This window comes from Macaca nemestrina, chromosome 7, assembly GCF_043159975.1.
Source record: "Macaca nemestrina isolate mMacNem1 chromosome 7, mMacNem.hap1, whole genome shotgun sequence".
NCBI classification, from domain to species: domain Eukaryota; kingdom Metazoa; phylum Chordata; class Mammalia; order Primates; family Cercopithecidae; genus Macaca; species Macaca nemestrina.
This window is the reverse complement of record NC_092131.1, coordinates 85,325,548-85,346,429: the sequence shown is the minus strand read 5'-3', so window position 1 is coordinate 85,346,429 and position 20,882 is coordinate 85,325,548.

The window sequence follows — 20,882 nt, the reverse complement described above, 5'->3', positions numbered from 1 at the left end:
AAGATGAATAAACAGCTGGCTACTTCAAGGACACTATCTTAGGTTCAAATTTCTGTTGTCTACAAGCTGGAAAGAAACCTCAAGGATGACTTTTATAGAGGGCCTGTATCACCCACCCTGGGTCCCAAGCTCTTACACAAGTTTTATGGACAAACAAATTTGCAAGTGCCAAAACATGTCACATTCTAAGCACACACGTTTCCACTTGCTCCAAGCTGTCCCAAAGGAGCCTCCTAAAAAGAGAGCTTTCCAATTCACTGAGTCTAAACAAGAGGATTCTCCACCACCACCACCATTATGCCAAAGTTAAAACTGAGCTGCAGCTTCCCAGTTATGAGTGAACTGAGGGAAAAGGGAAAAAAATCAAAGTCTACTTTTTCCCCCCAAATAACTCAGCTATCATATTCCATAATACTTTTTTCGTGCTTCTTTAACTTTCATCTAAGATCTGTTGGTAGTTTTTTTTATCGTTAATTCTAGAATCATCCTTCAGGAATGACAAATCATTCCACACTTGAACAACAACTGGTTTTCACATAACAGCCTAAAAAGAACCTGGAGGAAAGAGCATGCCAGGAAGACTGACAGTGAGGTCAGTGGCAAAAGAGTAATGCAAAGGCCTAATGTGGCTGCAGCGGGGACTGCTGTGGGTGTTTTGCCAGAACATGGAGTTCGCTGAAAGGAATGACACCAACACAGGGGCGGTAAAGATGGGCACAGTTTGGCCTCAGGAGACAAAAATTTTCCCTTGACATTACATGTTTTTGCTCTGCCCCTTTTTCTTGGAGTAAGGTATCAAACTCCAAAGGGCAGCTGAGCCTCCCAAAGCCGAAGAGGCATTGAAGGTTATTATGATTTAACGCTTCATGTTTATAGAACATTTGGTTTACTCGATCGTTTTATGAGTAACATCAAAGTAACTACTCATTTGTTTTCTAACATGGTCTAGAGGGGGACGCAGCTGAGAAGGCAGAATGCTGGGACTTAATTTGCAGCTAGGCCGTTGCTTCTGTGAACTTAAGGAAAATGCTTTTTTCTGTGCCAAACTTTTTCCGCCTGCAAAACTGAGATAACAATTCCTGCCTTGGACGAGACATTAAGAATTAATAACACAATCGACTTGTCAACAAAAGCCACTACTTAGTTAAGCTCAGTGTTTTAACAATTCTGTTTATCGTTGATCTACGACTGCAAATAAAAAGTTTTGCAGGCAAATTTAGCACTTGGAAATGAGGACCAACCCAAATTTCAAAAAGCCAGCTGTTCGTCCCTCCCTAGGGTAAGTGTCCCCTTGCGTTTTTTAGGGTGCCTTTCTTTACTCTTCTTAAAGGTTACAGGGCGTGAACCGCAATCAGGCTCGATTCTCCACCCTCTGCACTCAGACGTGTTAAAACGCTGTTACAGGGACCCAAGCATTTAAATGTTCTGACTCAGACGTCTTTTAAATTCTTAGAGCTGTCTTTACACGCTGCACTGAACGTTAAATTGATTTTACAGGTATTTTCACAAGATATGACCCTTACAGGGCCCGAGATGAATCAAAATGCAGAACGGGCTCTCCCGCGCCTACTTCCCTTCTGTCTGGGCGGCCAAAGATTCCCAAGGGCGACGACTCTCCGGCCGTGGAGGCCGGGGACTGGCCGGAATGACTCTCCCCGAGCTCCTCTTCCCCGAAGCCCCGCCCGCCGACCCTCTAAAGCAAACCTGCACACCCTGGGGCAGCTGAAGCTCTCAAGGCGGTGCCGAGAACCTCGGCTGGGGCGGGCTGGTCAGCAGCGTCTACACCCCAGAATCCGCCCGCACCGGGGCTCCGGAACCTCTTGTTCGGGCCCGGCGCAGGGGCTAGGGGAAGTGAGGCCCGGAAAGACCAAGCTGGAAGGCCGGGGAAAGGGAAGGAGCCGAAAGTGCACTAGAGGCTGCGTCGAAGGAGGTGGAGGCGGGGCCACACTCGAGGCGGGAACGGCAGGCCCCGCCCCTCAACGGGTGCGCGCCCTGGGTTCCCAACGCCCTGGGTTCGCACGCTCGGGTTATGGAACCCGGACTGGAAAACAGGATGGTCTCGGAAAGGCTTTTTTGCCCCTTCTCCTTAGTGCCTCTCCAGTGAAGGGCAGATGCTGAGAAAATGGTAGTAATTGCTAACATTTATTGAGGGCCTACGATGAGTCAGGCACTAGGCCAAGCATTTTGCTTGCCTTGCCTCGTTTAGTTTTTGTTGTTGTTTTGTTTTGTTTTTGAGACGGAGTCTCGCTCTGTCGCCCAGGCTGGGTTGCAGTGGTGCAATCTCCACTTACTGCAAGCTCCGCCTCCCGGGTTCAAGCAATTCTCTTCCTCAGCCTCCCGAGTAGCTGGGACCACAGGTGCCCGCCACCATGCCCGGCTAATTTTTGTATTTTTAGTAGAGACGGGGTTTCACTATCTTGGCCAGGCTGGTATGGATCCCCTGACCTCGTGATCCACCCGCCTTGGCCTCCCAAAGTGCTGGGATTACAGGCGTGAGCCACCTCGCCAAGCGTCCTGTGAGAAAGTCACCATCATACTCATTTTACAGAGGGGGAGAACTGAGGCACAAAGGGTTAATTTCGAGGTCGCCATTTGTGGGGTCTAAACCTGTCCCAATGGTTCACGGAACCTTCCCAGACCTGCCACCCACGCCGCGCCCTGCGAGTCTCCTCACCAGGGCCTGGCTCGGAGGCGCTGCCCGCCCAGCCCAGCCCAGCCCATGCGGGGCACCATACGCAGCTTCCTCAGGGTCAGCTTCCTCTCGAATTCCCACCACAGACTCCCTATTAGCGCTCATTCCTCATTCGCCTGTTTGTTTGTTTGTTGTTTTTGAGACAGAGTTTTGCCCTTGTTGCCCAGGCTGGAGTGCGGTGGCACGATCTCGACTCACTGCAATCTCCACTTCCTGGGTTCAGGCGATTCTCCTGCCCCATCCTCCCGAGTAGCTGGGATTACAGGCACGAGCCACCACGCCTGGCTAATTTTTTTTTTTTTTTTTTTTTTTAGACAAAGTCTGGCTCTGTCGCCCAGGCTGGAGTGCAGTGGCCCGATCTCGGCTCACTGCAACCTCCACCTCCCGGATTCACACCATTCTTGTGCCTCAGCCTCTCGAAAGCTGCCACCCTGTAATCCGCCACCACGCCCGGCTAATTTTTTGTATTTTTAGTAGAAACGGGGTTTCACCGTGTTGGCCAGGATGGTCTCCATCTCCTGACCTCGTGATCCGCCCGCCTCGGCCTTAACTTTTGTATTTTTAGTAGAGACAGGGTTTCACAATATTGGCCAGGATGGTCTCGAACTCCTGACCTCAAGCAATCTGCCCTGCCAATTATCTTTCACCTGTCTTAATCTTTTTTTTTCCCCCAGACGGAGAGTCTTGCTCAGTTGCCAGACTGGAATGCAGTGGCACAATCTCTGCTCACTGCAACCTCCACCTCCTGGGTTCAAGCGATTCTCCTGCCTCAGCCTTCTAAGTAGCTGGTACTACAGGTGCATGCCACCACGCCCAGCTATTTTTTTTGTATTTTTAGTAGAGACAGCGTTTCACCATGTTGGCCAGGATGCTCTCAATGTCCTGACCTCGTGATCTGCCCGCCTCCACCTCCCAAAGTGCTGGGATTACAGGCATGAGCCACCTCGCCCGGCCCACCTGTCTTAATCTTAAACCCAACCCTCATTCCCACCCCCACCTTCGGTGAATTATTTTAAAAATATAAATTTTAAAAAATAAAGAGCTGGGCACGGTGGCTTACACTTATAATCCCAGCACTTTGGGAGGCTGAGGCAGGTGGATCACCTGAAGTCAGGAGTTTGGGACCAGGCTGACCAACCTGGTGAGATCCTCTTCTCTACTAAAAATACAAAAAATTATCTCCAGAGGCTGAGGCAGGAGAATCGCTTGAACCCAGGACGCGAAGTTTGCAGTAAGCTGAGATCGTGCCACTGCACTCCAACCTGGGCAACAAAGTGAGATTCGGTCTCAACAAAAATTAAAATAAATAAAAATTAAATATAAAGAAAATAGGCGGGGTGCAGTGGCTCACGCCTGTAATCCCTGCACTTTGGGAGGCCAAGGCAGGAGGATCACTTGAGCCCAGGAGTCCGAGACCAGCCTGGGCCACATGGTGAGATGACCCCCGTCTCTACAAAAAAAAAAAAAATGAAAGAAAGAAAGAAAATATGCAATGCTAAGTAAACTGTGCCAAGTATATCTCATCCCTTACATCAGATAAGGTAATAGTCTGGAGTGGTAGGGAAGGAATCTCCATTAGGTGTGCTGAGAGACGGGGAGTTTCACCTTTTCCTTCAGTACCAGCTAGAGAATTCTATTAATATACATAGAGGAATGGTGTGGTCCAGTGAAGAAATTTTGTATTCTTGGTCAGCTCATCAGCTGCCACCTTTCATGATTAATATTGAACTGCTGTCATTTTCTCAAAGCTTTTAAAAATCATTTATGCTTCCTCAACTCTGTAGCACAGCAACGCTAAATATCAGGCATAATGTCCGTAGCAAACGGCACTTGGAACAAAATAGCAAGTATGCTTTGGTGACTCAGAGCTGATCAGAAATCTACTGAAATTTTGTCTCCCAGATTTGTCAAGTTCTCTAATATGGTACTACAAAACTTTGGCTAAAGTACTTTGGGGAATGAGGGGGTGAAGGATGCAGCAGGCTGTCTTCAGGTAGCAGGACAGAGAGGATAGTGATGCAAAGAAGCCTTGAATTGGATCAGACCTTCATGTGCAATTATCTGTTCCATCTCTGTCTCTACAAGTTGTGTGACCTTGGGCTTCAGGGTCCTTATCTGTCAAAAGGAGAAAATAACTTATTTCTAACTCCTCCAATCTCATGGTGTTGATGTAATGATCAAATGAGATAATGGCTGAGAAAGTGCATTGGAAAGACTAAAAGTGAGGTGTTTTAAATTGACATTATTACACACCTATTAAGTGCCTTGGGAGAGACACAAAGATAAATATGACCCAGTCCTTGCCCCAAAGATGTTCATAATCTGAAAGATAAGACATATGCACATGAAAAAGCAAATAATACAAGGCAGCAAATAGGTGTCAAAAGAGCGGTTTAGATTACAAATACTAGAGAAACATGAAGAAGGTACAGAATTCTTTCTGCAGAAATAGGATAGGATAGATGAAATAAATCTTACTTTCATTGTGCCTGAAAGGACAGAGAAAATTTGGATCATTTAGAATGAAGGAAACATCCCAGGAAATGGAAGCAGAGACAAGGAGAGTATAAACTGCATTCTAGGTCCAAGAGGAGATAGGACCAACTGAAGTGAAGGATTTTATAGGCCAGCTCTACATAAGACTAGAAAGTTAAGCCTATACTCCATCTTGGCAGTTAAAAATACAGCAAAAGTTCGGGCGCAGTGGCTCACGCCTGTAATCCCAGCACTTTGGGAGGCCAAGGCGGGCGGATCACGAGGTCAGGATATAGAGACCATCCTGCTAACACAGTGAAAGCCCGTCTCTACTAAAAATACAAAAAATCAGCCGGGCGTGGCGGCGGGCGCCCGTAGTCCCAGCTACTCGGGAGGTTGAGGCAGGAGAATGGCGTGAACCCGGGAGGCGGAGCTTGCAGTGAGCCGAGATCGCGCCACTGCACTCCAGCCTGGGCGACAGAGGGAGACTCCGTCTCAAAAAAAAAAAATAAAAAAAAATAAAAAATTTAAAAAATGCAGCAAAAGCTGGGCGCGGTGGCTCACGCCTGTAATCCCACCACTTTGGGAGGCCAAGGCAGGTGGATCACGAGGTCAGGAGATAGAGACCATCCTGGCTAACACGATGAAACCCCGTCTCTACTAAAAACACATAAAATTAGAGGGGCGTGGTGGTGGGCACTTGTAATCCCAGCCACTGGGGAGGCTGAGGCAGGAGAATGGCGTGAACCCGGGAGGCGGAGCTTGCAGTGAGCGGAGATTGCACCACTGTACTCCAGACTGGGCGACAGAGACTCCATCTCAAAAAAAAAAAAAAAAAAAAAAAAATGCAGCGAAGTGCTGAAAAAAAAAGTTTATAATCAGACACCATCTGGTGTCCTTGAACAAGAAATAATTGTAAGAAAAACCCTAGAATTCATTCATATTATCTCTCTCTCCGTCCTTCTCTCTCCCTCTTTTTTGCCAGATTTTTAAAAAACAGCTTCATTGAGGTATTTTGGCATACAGTATTTAAAGTGTAAAATTCAACACATTTTGATATCACTATATATGTGTGAAACCATGACCAAGATCAAGATAGTGAACATATGTATCATACTGTAAAAGTTTACCTGTGCCCGTTTGTAATTATTTTCTCTAGCCTCTCCCTGCCCTACTCAACTACTGACTCTGTTTTCTGTCACTATAGAATGGTTTGGACTTTCTAGAATCTTATGTAAATTGAATCAAATAAAGATGTACTCACTACATTGGGGTCTCACTATGTTGCCCAGGCTGGTCTCGAACTCTTGGGCTCCAGAGATCCTCCCACTTTGGCCTCCCAAAGTGCCGGGATTACAGGCATGAGCTACCACGCCCAACCAATTAATTTTTAAGTTAATGTCGTTTCATTGCTGATAAATATGAAACTTTCTTTAAAACCTTAATTTGGGCCAGGTGCAGTGGTTCACACCTGTAATCCCAGCACTTTGGGAGGCTGAGGTGGGCAGATCACGAGGTCAGCAGTTTGAGACCAGCCTGACCAATATGGTGAAACTCCGTCCCTACTAAAAATACAAAAATTAGCCAGGAGTGGTGGCAGGTGCCCTGTAATCCCAGCTTCTCAGGAGGCAGAGGCAGGAGAATCGCTTGAATCTGGGAGGCAGAGGTTTCAGTGAGCCGAGATCACGCCATTGCACTCCAGCCTGGGCGACAACAAGACTCTGTCTCAAAAAAAAAAAAAAAAAAAAAAAAAAGCCCTTAATTTGTTTGGGTTTGTATTTAAGGAGGTGCTTCTAACAGCCCCAAGGTACCTATCTCCATACTTGTTTGTTTCGAATTCCAGTGAGGCACTTACTTGTTGAAAAATGAATTTTCAGCCACCCCCACGCTACAAATACCTTACATAGTTTTGTTTATTCCATGGAATGCTTGGCTTTTAAAGGCCTGTCCTTTCATTAGTGTTGTTCATCTCACCTTCTGTTATGCCATATGCAAAATACAGTCACTCACTTCTTAAATGCTCTTTAATGATAAAGGCAAGAACATACTCAGGTGTTCCTGAGCTAGATTCCTGTAAGGGTGGGAGGTCGGGGTGTAGGAAGATAAATTAGACATAACTCCTGCCCTCAATCCAACTCTACCATTTCGGAGACATTGCTGTTGACCTGGTCTTCTAAAAACTATTCATGTATGTTTTTAATTTAGTAATAAATGTAAATGGGAGTCTGAGAAAAAGTCTACATAACCTTTAAGACTTGGACATTCCTTTGCTGCATTGTTTAGAATTGCAGAGAATGGAGATTTGTAAGAACATTGCAGGCACTTTGCCTCCCACACTCAGGCCAGGAAACAAAAATTCCAGAGAGAAATTCCAGGTGAGTATTTAGTACTGTATTCTGTTTATGATACCAATAGAAATCTTTGAGTAGAACATGTTCTTACTAAAAACATGGGCTTTAATAACCAGTTGCAAAGCTAGGATGTTAAAATAGCATTGGAACTTGGAACTTGGAATATTTTTTTTTTCTTTTTTTTTTTGGAGACAGGGTGTCTGTCTCACAGAGGTGTGATCACGGCTCACTGCAGCCTTGACCTCCCAGGCTCAGGTGATCCTCCCACCTCAGCCTCCTAAGTAGCTGGGATTCCAGGCAAATGCTACCATGACCAGTTGCTTTTTTGTTTTTGGTAGAGACAGTATGTTTTCCATGTCTTGCTATGTTTTCCAGGCTGGTCTTGAACTCCTGGGCTCAAGTGATCTACATGCCTTGGCCTCCTAAACTGTTGTGATTACTGGTATGAGCCACTGTGACTGGCTGGAATCATATTTAACTGATCAATAGTTTAGAAAAACTTGAAAAATAAGCCATATCACTTTGAAAGTATTTGAATACATTCTGATATTATATGGACTGAGAAGCTAGTTTCAGAAATAAAAAATTTTACATGCAGTCAAGAAATTTTAGATTCATTTTCAAGGGTGTTCACTGGAAAATGAAGGTATTCAGAGCTACAACTATTGATGAATAAGCTAGAAAATTTCATGCCTATTGTAAGCACATGATTTAAGAAGAAAACAAGTGGATAAAAAAATACGTAATCAACCTACGACATCAAATGAAAATTTCAGAACAAATGTTCATAATGTGCCATTTTTTCAATTGCTTAACACCTCCAAGGGGATTTCAAAGCTAGGCCCTTGAGGCTTCAAGGGTTGCCTATCTGTTCACAGAAATTTCTGTTATACAAACTAGAATGAGCTTGGTTTTACTTTGAGACACTATTGTGAACTAGTGTATGAAGTAGGCCTGATAGAAAAATTTAGAGCTCAAAGAAAAGCTAAGAAATTTGGCTCAAAAATGGGACAGATTGAAACAATTTTTAAATGAATATGAGACCATAAGGGAAATTGATTCAGGACAGGAAGACTAGCATCATTTTGAAAAGCTAGACATGAAGCACAACGTGTACAATTCTTGTTATAATGATTGAGTATGCTGCTATAACTTGAAAGCATGTGCCAGGGTGATAAAAGTATTTCCTTGGATTTTATTTTATTTTATTTTATTTTATTTTTTCTTTGAGACGGAGTCTCGCTCTGTCGCCCAGGCTGGAGTGCAGTGGCCAGATCTCAGTTCACTGCAAGCTCCGCCTCCCGGGTTCCCGCCATTCTCCTGCCTCAGCCTCCCGAGTAGCTGGGACCACAGACGCCCACCACCTCGCCCGGCTGGTTTTTTGTATCTTTTAGTAGAGACGGGGTTTCACCGTGTTAGCCAGGATAGTCTCGATCTCCTGACCTCGTGATCCGCCCGTCTCGGCCTCCCAAAGTGCTGGGATTACAGGTTTGAGCCACTGCGCCCGGCCTCCTTGGATTTTAATTAATTAATTTAGAGACAGGGTCTCACTCTGTCACCCAGGCTGAAGTACAGCAGCACCGGTTTCAGTCACCCAGGCTGCAGTGCATGGGTCACTGCAGCCTCAAACTCCTCAGCTCATGGGATCCTCCCTTCTCAGCCTCCCAAGTAGCTGGGACTAGAGGCACACACACGAGGCCCCAATAGTTTTTTAAATTTTTTGTAGAGACAGGGTCTCGCTATGTTGCTGGGCTGGTCTCGAACTTCTGGCCTCAAGCCATCTTCTTGAGCCTCAGCCTCCCGAACTCCTGGGACTACAGGCATGAGCCACTGCATCCAGCTTTCCTTTCGTCTCGCTCTGTCACTCAGGCTGGAGTGCAGTGGCGTGATTTCGGCTCACTGCAAGCTCTGCCTCCCAGCTTCACGCCATTCTTCTGCCTCAGCCTCCAGAGTAGCTGGATCTACAGGCGCTCGCCACCACGCCTGGCTAATTTTTTGTATTTTTTAGTAGATACGGGGTTTCACCGTGTTAGCCAGGATGGTCTTGATCTTCTGACCTTGTGATCTGCCAGCCTTGGCCTCCGAAAGTGCTGGGATTACAGGTGTGAGTCACCGTGCCCTGCCTCCTTGGATTTTAAGCTGGTGGTAACACTGTTTTATACCAAGTTGCATATGAAAGAGATATTCTCCTTTAAAAATTATATCAGAACCAGTGGGAGAAATAGAACAACTAAAGGACATTTGGAGTTTCATGGTTGGGGAAGAACACACATTGTGAATTTTGAAACACCTCCTATGATTAAGGTATTATGGCAAAAAAAGCAAAACCTTGAGAAAGTTAGCAACTTAGTAGACTTTCTACATTCCACTTATCGAAGAGAAATTTTGCTCAGCTAATTTGCAGTATGCAGCCATAGTAGCTAAGTAGATTATTCCATCAGGGGTTTCCCATGACTGAGTTGCCTTATGAAAAAAAAACCCAGGCACAGATAATTCTGAAATGGATGCATTTCTTGGGCAGCATTTCAAAACTAATTTATTGCTTTCTTCAAATGATTAATAATGGAAGGTTTTTTGGGGAGGGAGCCCATCAGAATCATACAAATCTTGGGATACTGACCCAAAAGTCTACAGGAGCCAGGAGGGTAAATGATGTGTGAAGAGCACAGACTTCAAAGTGGTGGAGACTGCCAAACCAAAAAGAGACTACGCCAAACAAAGGAGCAGCCATCATTCAGTCCCAGTGGACAACTGGACCTAATGCCCTAGGGTGCAGAGTGATGATGGGTTCAGAGTCATGATGGAATGATTGCTGCCATGTGGGAATGGAAGCTCGGGGGTGACAGATCTTCTGATTATTTAAAAACAAAAACAAACAAACAAAAACCTTAGAAATACAGCTCTTCATATAAAATATCCAGATTTTTATGTGAAATTTCACAGTTGTAAATGAAGGCAACCAGTTTTTATTTGTAACAGATTATTATTATTATTACAGAGGCCAGTACACAAACATTGTATAAAAACAGAAAATGGAAGCCAACAACAACAAAACATATCTTACTATTCAGCGATTATCATTAACATCTCTGCGTATATCCTTTCAGATCTGTTTTTCATAAATATATAGACATTTTAAAAACAAAATGATTATCCTGCACATATATGGGTTCAGAATGTATCAATTTTGACTTTACCATCACAGTAAATTTTCTCCTCATCTAATCCTCTGTCCATATTCAAATTTTTCCAACTGACTCCTAAGTATCTCTTTTTTTTTTTTTTTTTCCGAGACAGAGTCTCGCCCCATCACCCAGACTGGAGTGCAGTGGTACGATCTCGGCTCACTGCAACCTCTGCCTCCCGGGTTCAAGCAGTTCTCTTGCCTCAGCCTCCCAAGTAGCTGAGATTACAGGTGTGTGCCACCACACCCAGCTAACTTTTTTTTTTTTTTGTATCTTTAGTAGGGACAGTGTTTCACCATGTTGGCCAGGCTGGTCTCGAACTCCTAACCTCGTGATCCGCCCACCTCAGCCTCCCAAAGTCCTGGGATTACAGACGTGAGCCACCGCGCCTGGCTGACCCCTAAATATCTTCTTTTTTTTTTTTTTTTTTTTTTTTTTTTTGAGACGGAGTCTCGCTCTGCCGCCCAGGCTGGAGTGCAGTGGCCAGATCTCAGCTCACTGCAAGCTCCGCCTCCCGGGTTCACGCCATTCTCCTGCCTCAACCTCCCGAGTAGCTGGGACTACAGGCGCCGCCACCTCGCCCGGCTAGTTTTTTGTATTTTTAAAGTAGAGACGGGGTTTCACCGTGTCAGCCAGGATGGTCTCGATCTCCTGACCTCGTGATCCGCCCGTCTCGGCCTCCCAAAGTGCTGGGATTACAGACGTGAGCCACCGCGCCTGGCTGACCCCTAAATATCTTCTATAAAACTATTTAAACCAATAGGGAGTCCAGGACTATACACTTACTGTTATTATGTCCTTTAAGTTTCTTTAATCTAGCAGGTTTTTTTAATTTAAAAAATGAATTTTTTTTTTTTTTTTTTTTTTTTAAGAGATGAGGTCTTGCCCTGTCGCCCAGGCTGGAGTGCAGTTGCTTGATCATCGCTCACTACAGCTCAAACTCCTGGGTTCAAGAGATCCTCCTACCTTAGTCTCCCAAGTAGCTGAGACTATAGGTATGCACCACCACACCTGGCTAATATTATTATTTTTTGTAGATGCGGCCTCACTATGTTGCTCAGGGTGTCTTGAACTCCTAGGGGCTCAAGCAATCCTTCCATCTAGGCCTTCCAAAGTACTAGGATTACAGGGATGAACTGCTGCACCTAAACAAATTTAAAAATTTTTTATTATAAAAAAAATTTTTAGGCCGGGCACAGTGGCTTACACCTGTAATCCCAGCTTTTTGGGAGGCCAAGGTGGGCGGATCACCTGAGGTTGGGAGTTCGAGACCAGCCTGACCAATCTGGAGAAACCCCAACTCTACTAAAAATACAAAATTAGGGCCGGGCGTGGTGGCTCACACCTATAATCTCAGCACTTTGGGAGGCCAAGGTGGGCAGATCACGAGGTCAGGAGATGGAGACCATCTTGGCTAACATGGTGAAACCCTGTCCCTACTAAAAATACAAAAAATATGAAAAATTAGCCAGGCGTGGTGGCATGCACCTGTAGTCCCAGCTACTTGGGAGGCTGAGGCAGGAGAATGGCGTGAACCTGGGAGGCAGAGCTTGCAGTGAGCCAAGATCACACCGCTACACTCCAGCCTGGGCAACAGAGTGAGACTCCAGTCTCGAAAAAAAATAAATAAATTAGCTGGGCGTGCTGTAATTGCAGCTACTCAGGATGCTGAGGCAGGAGAATCACTTGAACCTGGGAGGTGGAGGTTACAGTGAGCCGAGATCGTGCCATTGCACTCCAGCCTGGGCAACAAGAGCGAAACTCCGTCTAAAAAAAAAAATTTTTTTTTTAGGCTGGTCACAGTGGTTCATGCTTGTAATCCCAGCACTGTGGGAGACCAAGGCGGACAGATCACCTGAGGTCAGGAGTTTGAGACCAGCCTGGCCAACATGGCAAAACCCCATCCCTACTAAAAATACAAAAAAATTATCCGGACATGGTGATGAGCACCTGCAATCCCAGCAACTCAGGAAACTGAGGCAGGAGAATTGCTTGAACCCAGGCAGCGAAGTTGCGTGAGCCAAGATCGTGCCATCGCACTCCAGCCTGAGCAAGAAGAACGAAACTCTAAAAAAAAAAAAAAAAAAAAAAAAAAAATTAATAGTCAAGTACAGTAGTGAGAAGGGGAAGAGGAGAACAAAGAATTTGATCTACAACTGTGAACAATCAATTGAAATAACTCGCTACCATTGGACCAACTCTAGCACAGTTTTGACTTTTTTTTTTTTTTTTTTTTTGAGACGGAGTCTTGCTCTGTAGCCCAGGCTGGAGTGTAGTGGTGAGATCTTGGCTCACTGCAAGCTCCGCCTCCTGGGTTCACGCCATTCTCCTGGCTCAGCCTCCTGAGTAGCTGGGACTACAGGCGCCCGCCACCACACCTGGCTAATTTTTTGTATTTTTAGTAGAGACAGGGTTTCACCGTGTTAGCCAGGATGGTCTCGATCTCTTGACCTTGTGATCCGCCCGCCTCGGCCTCCCAAAGTGCTGGGATTACAGGCGTGAGCCACCACGCCCGGCATTTTTGACTTTTAAAAAAAATCATACTGGGCTGCACAGTGGCTCACACCAGTAATCCCAGGACTCTGGGAGGCAGAGGTGGGTGGATCACTTGAGGTCAGGAGTTTGAGACCAGCCTGGCCAACGTGGCAAAACCCCATCCCTACTAAAAATATAAAAATTAGCCGGACGTGGTGGCGTGCACCTGTAATCCCAGCTATTTGGGAGCCTGAGGCAGGAGAATCGATTGAACCCGGGAGGCGGAGGTTGCAGTGAGCCAAGGTCACACCACTGCACTCCAGCCTGGGGCGACAGAGCAAAACTCAGTCTCCACAAACAAAAAAAGCATACTGACTTGCTGAAGAGAACTGGCCAGTTGCCTGCAGAATGCCTCACCTTCTAGACTTGCCTGGTTGCTTCCTCCTAGTGTCCTTTAGTTTGTTTCTCTATCCCAAATATTTTCTCTAAATTGCAAGTTACTTCTTTTTGTGAGTGGGAAGCAGCTAGAATATATACTAGGTTGAGTTACACACCTGCATCACACCAGAACTGGTTTACCATTGGTGATGCTAAGACTGACTCCGGGAAATGGGCGATGATATTTGCTCTGTTCCCTCTAACATAGTTACCCTCCAACAGTCTAGTTCCACCAACATAGTTACATTTATAGCCTCATGACTGTAAACTGAGCCAGGCAAGGTGGCTCATACCTGTAATCTCAGCACTTTGAGAGGCCAAGACAGGAGGATGACTTGAACCCAGGAGTTTGAGACAGGCCTGGACAACGTGGCAAAACCTTATCTCTACAAAAAGTACAAAAATTAGCTGGGCATGGTGACACGTGCCTGTAGTCCCTGCTACTTGGTAGACTGACGTGGGAGGATTGCTTGAGCCTGTCTGGAAGGTCAAGGCTGCAGTGAGCCGTGATCATGCTACTGCACTACAGTCTGGGCAACAGAGCAAGACCCAGTCTCAAAAAAAAGAGACTGCGGAGTTACTGTGGTGTATGAATGTCCACTTGTCCACCAACGAATTCACCTGTTTTTTATTTTTATTTTTATTTTATTTTATTTTATTTTTTTTGAGATGGAGTCTCACTCTGTTGCCCAGGCTGGAGTGCAGTAGCGCGATCTCGGCTCACTGCAAGCTCCGCCTCCTGGGTTCATGCCATTCTCCTGCCTCAGCCTCCCGAGTAGCTGGGACTATAGGCGCACGCCACCACGCCCAGCTAATTTTTTATATTTTTAGTAGAGACGGGGTTTCACTGTGTTAGCCAAGATGGTCTCAATCTCCTGACCTCGTGATCTACCCACCTCGGCCTCCCAAAGTGCAGGGATTACATGCGTTAGTCACCGTGCCCAGCCTTCACCTGTTTTTTTAACACCAATTAATAATCTTTGCCAGACTGGGATCACCTGAGGTCAGGAGTTCAAGACCGGCTTGGCCAAAATGGTGAAACCCCATCTCTACTAAAAATACAAAATTAGCTGGGTGTGGTGGTGTGCGCCTGTAATCCCAGCTACTTGGGAGGCTGAGGTAGGAGAATCACTTGAACCCAGGAGGCAGAGGTTGCAGTGAGCAGAGATCATGCCATTGTACTCCAGCCTGGATGACAAGAGCAAAACTCCATCTCAAAATAATAATAATGATCATCATCTTCGCCAGAATCAATAATTTTATTAATATTCACAAAATGTTGTTTTTCAATTCTATTACTTCTTCTACATTTATTAGCTGGCATTTTCCTTTCCTCAACTAGAGTTCTAATTAATATTTTATTTTAGTTTTAGTTTTTATTTTGTAGAAGCAAGTTCTCTACAGAACTCCTGGGTTCAATCCATCCTCCTATCTCAGCCTCCAAGTGCTGGAATTTCAGGTGTGAGTCATCGCACCCAGCCCCTAATTAATATTATTTTAAAAAACAACCACTTGCTGGGCACGGTGGCTCGCACCTGTAATCCCAGCACTTTGGGAGGCTGAGGCGGGCGGATCATGAGGTCAGGAGATCGAGACTTTCTTGGCTAACATGGTGAAACCCTGTCTCTACTAAAAATACAAAAAATTAGCCAGGCATGGTGGCGGGTGCCTATAGTCCCAGCTACTCGGGAGGCTGAGGCAAGAGAATGGTGTGAACCCAGGAGGTGGAGGTTGCAGTGAGCCGAGATCGCGCCACTGCACTCCAGCCTGGGCAACAGAGCGAGACTCCGTCTCAATAAATAAATAAATAAATAAATAAATAAATAAATAAATCCCAGTGGGCCAAATTCAATGCATTTCAAGGCCATATTTACCCTGCTGGCTACCACCTTCTGATCTACAATCTAAGCTGGACAGTCTAATTTATCATCACTGTGTACCTTGTGACATTAAGCCTTTTTATTTTTATTTAGAGATGGAGTCTTGCTCTGTTGCCCAGGCTGGAGTGCAGTGGCACAATCTCGGCTCACTGCAACCTCAGCATCCAGGGTTCAAGCGATTCTCCTGCCTCAGCCTCCCGAGGACCTGGGGTTACAAGTTTATACCACCATGCCCAGCTAATTTTTGTTTTTTAATAGAGACCAGGTTTCACCATGTTGGCCAGGCTGGTTTTGAACTTCTGACTTCAAGTGATCTGCCTGCCTCATACTCCCAAAGTGCTGGGATTACAGGTGTGAGCCACCAAGCCCGACCTTTTTAAAATTTTTGAATAGAGATGGGGTCTTGCTATGTTGATCAGACCGGCCTCAAGGAATTCTCCCATCTCCACCTCCCAAAATGCTGGGATTACTAGCATGAGGCACCATGCCCCGCCTTTTGTTTCTAATAATTACTTTGCAATTGTTGACATGTTGCTTGTAATCTTTTCAAGTCATTTTATGCGTGTATTTGTCTCTCTGGCTAGACTGTGACCTCCTCAAGGACAGGGACTCTCAGTATATTTCCTTTGCTTTTCCTTTGCTTCTCCTAATGTCCTTTTTTTATTTTTTTGAGATGGAGTCTCACTCCGTCACCCAGGCTGGAGTGCAGTGGGACCATGTTGGCTCCCTGCAGCCTCTGTCTCCTGGATTCAAGCAATTTTCCTGCCTCAGCCTCCTGAGTAGCTGGGATTACAGGTGCCCACTACTACACTCGGCTAATTTTTAATATTTTTAGTAGAGACGGGGTTTCACTGTGTTGGCCAGGCTGGTCTCAAACTCCTGGCCTCAGGTGATCCACCCACCTCGGCCTCCCAAAGTGCTGGGTTTACAGGTGTGAGCCACTGCGCCTGCCTCCTTTTTTTTTTTTTTTTTTTTTGACAGAGTCTCACTCTGTCATCAAGGCTGGAGTGTGGTGGCACGATCTCAGCTCACTGCAACCTCTGTCTCCTGGACTCAAGTGATTCTCGTGCTTCAGCCTCCCGAGTAGATGGGACTACACACATGAGCCACCACATCCAGCTAATTTTTGTATTTTTATTAGAGACAGGGGTTTCACCATGTTGGCCAGGCCAGTCTCAAACTCCTGACCTCAAATCATCCACTCACCTTGGCCTCCCAAAGTACTGAGATTACAGGCATGAGCTACTGCGCCCACCCTGTTTCTCCTAGTGTGCTTTTTTTTTTTGAAATGGACTCTCGCTCTGTAGCCCTGGCTGGAGTGCAGTGGCCAGATCTCTGCTCACTGCAAGCTCCGCCTCCCGGGTTTACGCCATTCTCCTGCCTCAGCCTCCCGAGTAGCTGGGACTACAGGCGCCCGCCACCTCGCCTGGCTAGTTTTTTGTATATTTTAGTAGAGATGGGGTTTCACTGTGTTAGCCAGGATGGTCTTGATCTCCTGACCTTGTGATCCGCCCGTCTCGGCCTCCCAAAGTGCTGCGATTACAGTCTTGAGCCACTGTGCCCAGCCCCTAGTGTGCTTTTAAAGTTTGGCTACTGTTAGTCCTAATGAACAAAAAACACATCAGTAAGAACAAGACGTTTTCATTATTGGTGCTTATGTTCCCTGGCTTTCCCACTAAGTTTCCCTAATTCTCTATCATAATGAAGTGCTTATCTCGTTTACAATATGTAAACCTTTACAGTTTACTTGTGCTGTGGGAATCCCTATGAAAGGGGGTGGAAGGGAGGAAGGCAAAAAGCTCTTTATTGCTCTTCAAAAGTTGGAAAGTCATTATCCAGCTGTGTGACCTTGGGAAAGTCACATCATCACTCAGTTTCTATTCTTCATTCAGTAAAATGAGGTGACTGGGTTATCTCTAAAATCACATCCCACTTGGCTTGAACCCTCAAAGCCTGATTAGCTCACTTCCTGCTTGGATGGTACTCTGGTTCCGTTCCCATGGATTAGCACTATCCTTTCCAAGTAAGGTCAATTGTAGGTGAAATGACACCCAGAGTAAACAGAACTTGTCTCTGATGACTCTCCTGTCATCACAGTTTTCTGGTCTAATCTATATGTCCCAGTAAAGATTTACTCATGTTTTCAAGGTAAAACTTCAGTCCTTCACTACCAGTGCCAAGTGTGGATATTCCAAAGGCCCCTATAGAAGCAAGAGACCCATTCTTAGGTATTCCTCACTGTAAGGTAGGAGAGGGCAGAGAGGACTGAGATTCATTAGACTCTTTTCGTGGAACTTTACCATAAGGGCTCTGAATGACCTCAGACCAGCTCTGGGGGCATGAATCACCAAACTAAATAATGCCTTAGCTTACCTGTGTCTTCTTCTTATTTCAGTCCTATGGCTCTCTTTTCTTTTTTGACACAGGGCACCATCACTACTCACGGCTCAGTACAGCCTCAACCTCCCAGCCTCAAGTGACCCTCCCACCTCAGCCTCCAGAGCAGCTGGAACTACGGACATACGACACCACTCCTGGCTAATTTTTTTATTTTTTGTAGAGTCAGGGTCCCACTATGTTGCCCAGGCTGGTCTTGAACTCCTGGACTCAAGCGATCCTTCCACCTCAGCCTTCCAAAGTGCTGGGATTACAGGCATGAGCCACTGTGCCTGGCCATCCTTTTCCTTTTTTTTTTTTTTTTTTTTTGAGACAGAATCTTGCTCTGTCACCCAGGCTGAAGTGCAGTGCCCTGATATCGGCTCACTGCAAGCTCTGCCTCCAGGGTTCACGCCATTCTCCTACCTCAGCTTCCCCAGTAGCTGGGACTACAGGCGCCCGCCACCATGCCTAATTTTGTGTATTTTTAGTAGAGACGGGGTTTTCATCGTGTTAGCCAGGATGGTGGTCTCTATCTCCTGACCTCGTGATCTGCGCCTCTCAGCCTCCCAAAGTGCTGGGATTATAGGCGTGAGCCACCGCGCCCGGCCGCCCTTTTTTTTGAGACAGAGTCTTGCTCTGCCGCCCAGGCTGGAGTGCAGTGGCCCGATCTTGGCTCACTGCAAGCTCCGCCTCCCGGGTTCAAGTGATTCACCTGCCTCAGTCTCCTGAGTAAGTGGGACTACAGGCGCCCGCCACCATGCCCAGCTAATTTTTGTATTTTTAGTAGAGACAGCATTTCACCATGTCGGCCAAGCTGGTCACGAACTCCTGACCTCAGGTGATCTGCCTGCCTCAGCCTCCCAAAGTGCTGGGATTACAGGCGTGAGCCACCATGCCCAGCCCCTTTTCTTTTTTTTTTTTTTTTTTTTTTTTTTTTTCTGATACGGAGTCTTGCTCTGTTGCCCAGGCTGGAGTCCAGTGGGGCAATCTTGGCCCACTGCAAGCTCCGCCTCCAGGATTCGCGCCATTCGCCTGCCTCAGCCTCCCGAGTAGCTGGGACTACAGGCACCTGCCACCACGCCCAGCTAATTTTTTTGTATTTTCAGTAGAGACGGGGGTTTCACTGTGTTAGCCAGGACGGTCTCCATCTCTTGACCTCGCGATCCACCCACCTCGTCCTCCCGGAGCGCTGGGATTACAGGCGTGAGCTACCGCACCCGTCCCCTTTTCCTCTTTTTATTCCCTTCTTTATAGGTACAATCTGAAGGTTCTCATCCAGCTGGCTTTATGTACTTGGAAGTAGGTCTTTCTCTACATCCTTCTTGACTGAGGATAGTCTCCAGCCTGATTATAAATGGCATCTTACCATTTCCCTGGCCCTGAGAGCTCCAAGTGGTGGAGGGGAAGATACTCTCTAAGGAGTAAGGCAGAGAGAGAACCATCACCAGATTTTTTCTTTTTTTTTTTTTTTTGAGATGGAGTCTCACTGTCGCCCAGGCTGGAGTGCAGTGGCGCGAAGTCGGCTCACTGCAAGCTCTGCCTCCCGGGTTCACGCCATTCTCCTGCCTCAGGCTCCTGACTAGCTGGGACTACAGGTTCCCACTACCATGCCTGGCTAATTTTTTGTGTTTTTAGTAGAGACAGCGTTTCTCCACTTTGGTCAGGCTGGTCTCGAACTCTTGACCTCAGGTGTTCTACCTGCCTCAGTCTCCCAAAGTGCTGGGATTACAGATGTGAGCCACTGCACCCAGCCACCAGCTTTATTTTTGATAACCCACTCAGGCCTGTGGTGAACAGTGCTGGCCAGAGCAGAGCTGAAGTCTGCAGTCAAAGCCTAACCCTTGTCCTGTGACTGTCATCTGAAAAGACAGAGTTGATCCATAATTCCTCCATTTTCCCCCTTTCTGCATCTCAGCACTAGTGGTTGTTGATTAAATCAGGTGGCAAGTTGGCCAAACAAGGTCTACCTTTTGATGTATACTTGGCAGCACCCCACGAATCTTTCATCATCAACTGTAAATACTAAAAAACTGTAAATACTAAACAGAAATATTGAGGAAGATTAGTCTCCCAGCAAATAGGAGGATTGTGATGCAGGATACATCTGGGAGCCTGCCAGTGATGGTGTTGGGGTGGCTGGCACTGCTCTTTTGTCATGGCCTGCCCTTATCAGCTGTTATCATTTATTTTTCCTCAGGAAGAAGTTGCGTCAGTGGCAAGAACAGAATGTTGGGGAGCCCCGAGGCTAGGACAATCAGCACAGACCTAGAAACGAATGAGTCAGACCAGGAACAGAAGAGGCCAAAATCAGTAAGAAACAAAGGGTCAGGAGCTGGGCACAGCAGCTCATGCTTCTAATCCTAGTGACTTAGGAGGCCAAGGTGGGAGATCACTTGAGGCCAGAAATTTAAGACCAGCCTGGGCTACATAGCGAGATGCTGTCTCTAAAAAAATTTGTTTAAACTTAGCCAGGCATGGTGGTGCATACCTGTAGTCCCAGCTACTTGGGAGGCTGAGGCAGGGGAATTGCTTGAACCCGGGAGGCACAGATTGCAGTGAGCCATAATTGTGCCACTTTACTCCAGCCTGGGTGACAGAGTGAGACTCCCAACTCTTTTTTCTTTTTCCTTTGAGACGGAGCCTTACTTTGTCACCCAGGCTGGAGAGCAGTGGCACAATCTCGGCTCACTGCAACCTCCGCATCCCGGGTTCACGCCATTCTCCTGCCTCGGCCTCCTGCGTAGCTGGGACTACAGGCGCCCGCCACCACGCCCAGCTAATTTTTTGTATTTTTAGTAGAGACGGGGTTTCACCGTGTTTGCCAGGATAGTCTTGATCTCCTGACCTCGTGATCTACCCGCCTCGCCTCCCAAAGTGCTGGGATTACAGGCGTGAGCCACCATGCCCAGTTTTTTTTGAGATGTAACCTTGCTCTGTTGCCTAGGCTGGAGTGCAGTGGCGCAATGGCTCACTGCAATCTCCACCTCCCGGGTTTAAGTGATTCTCC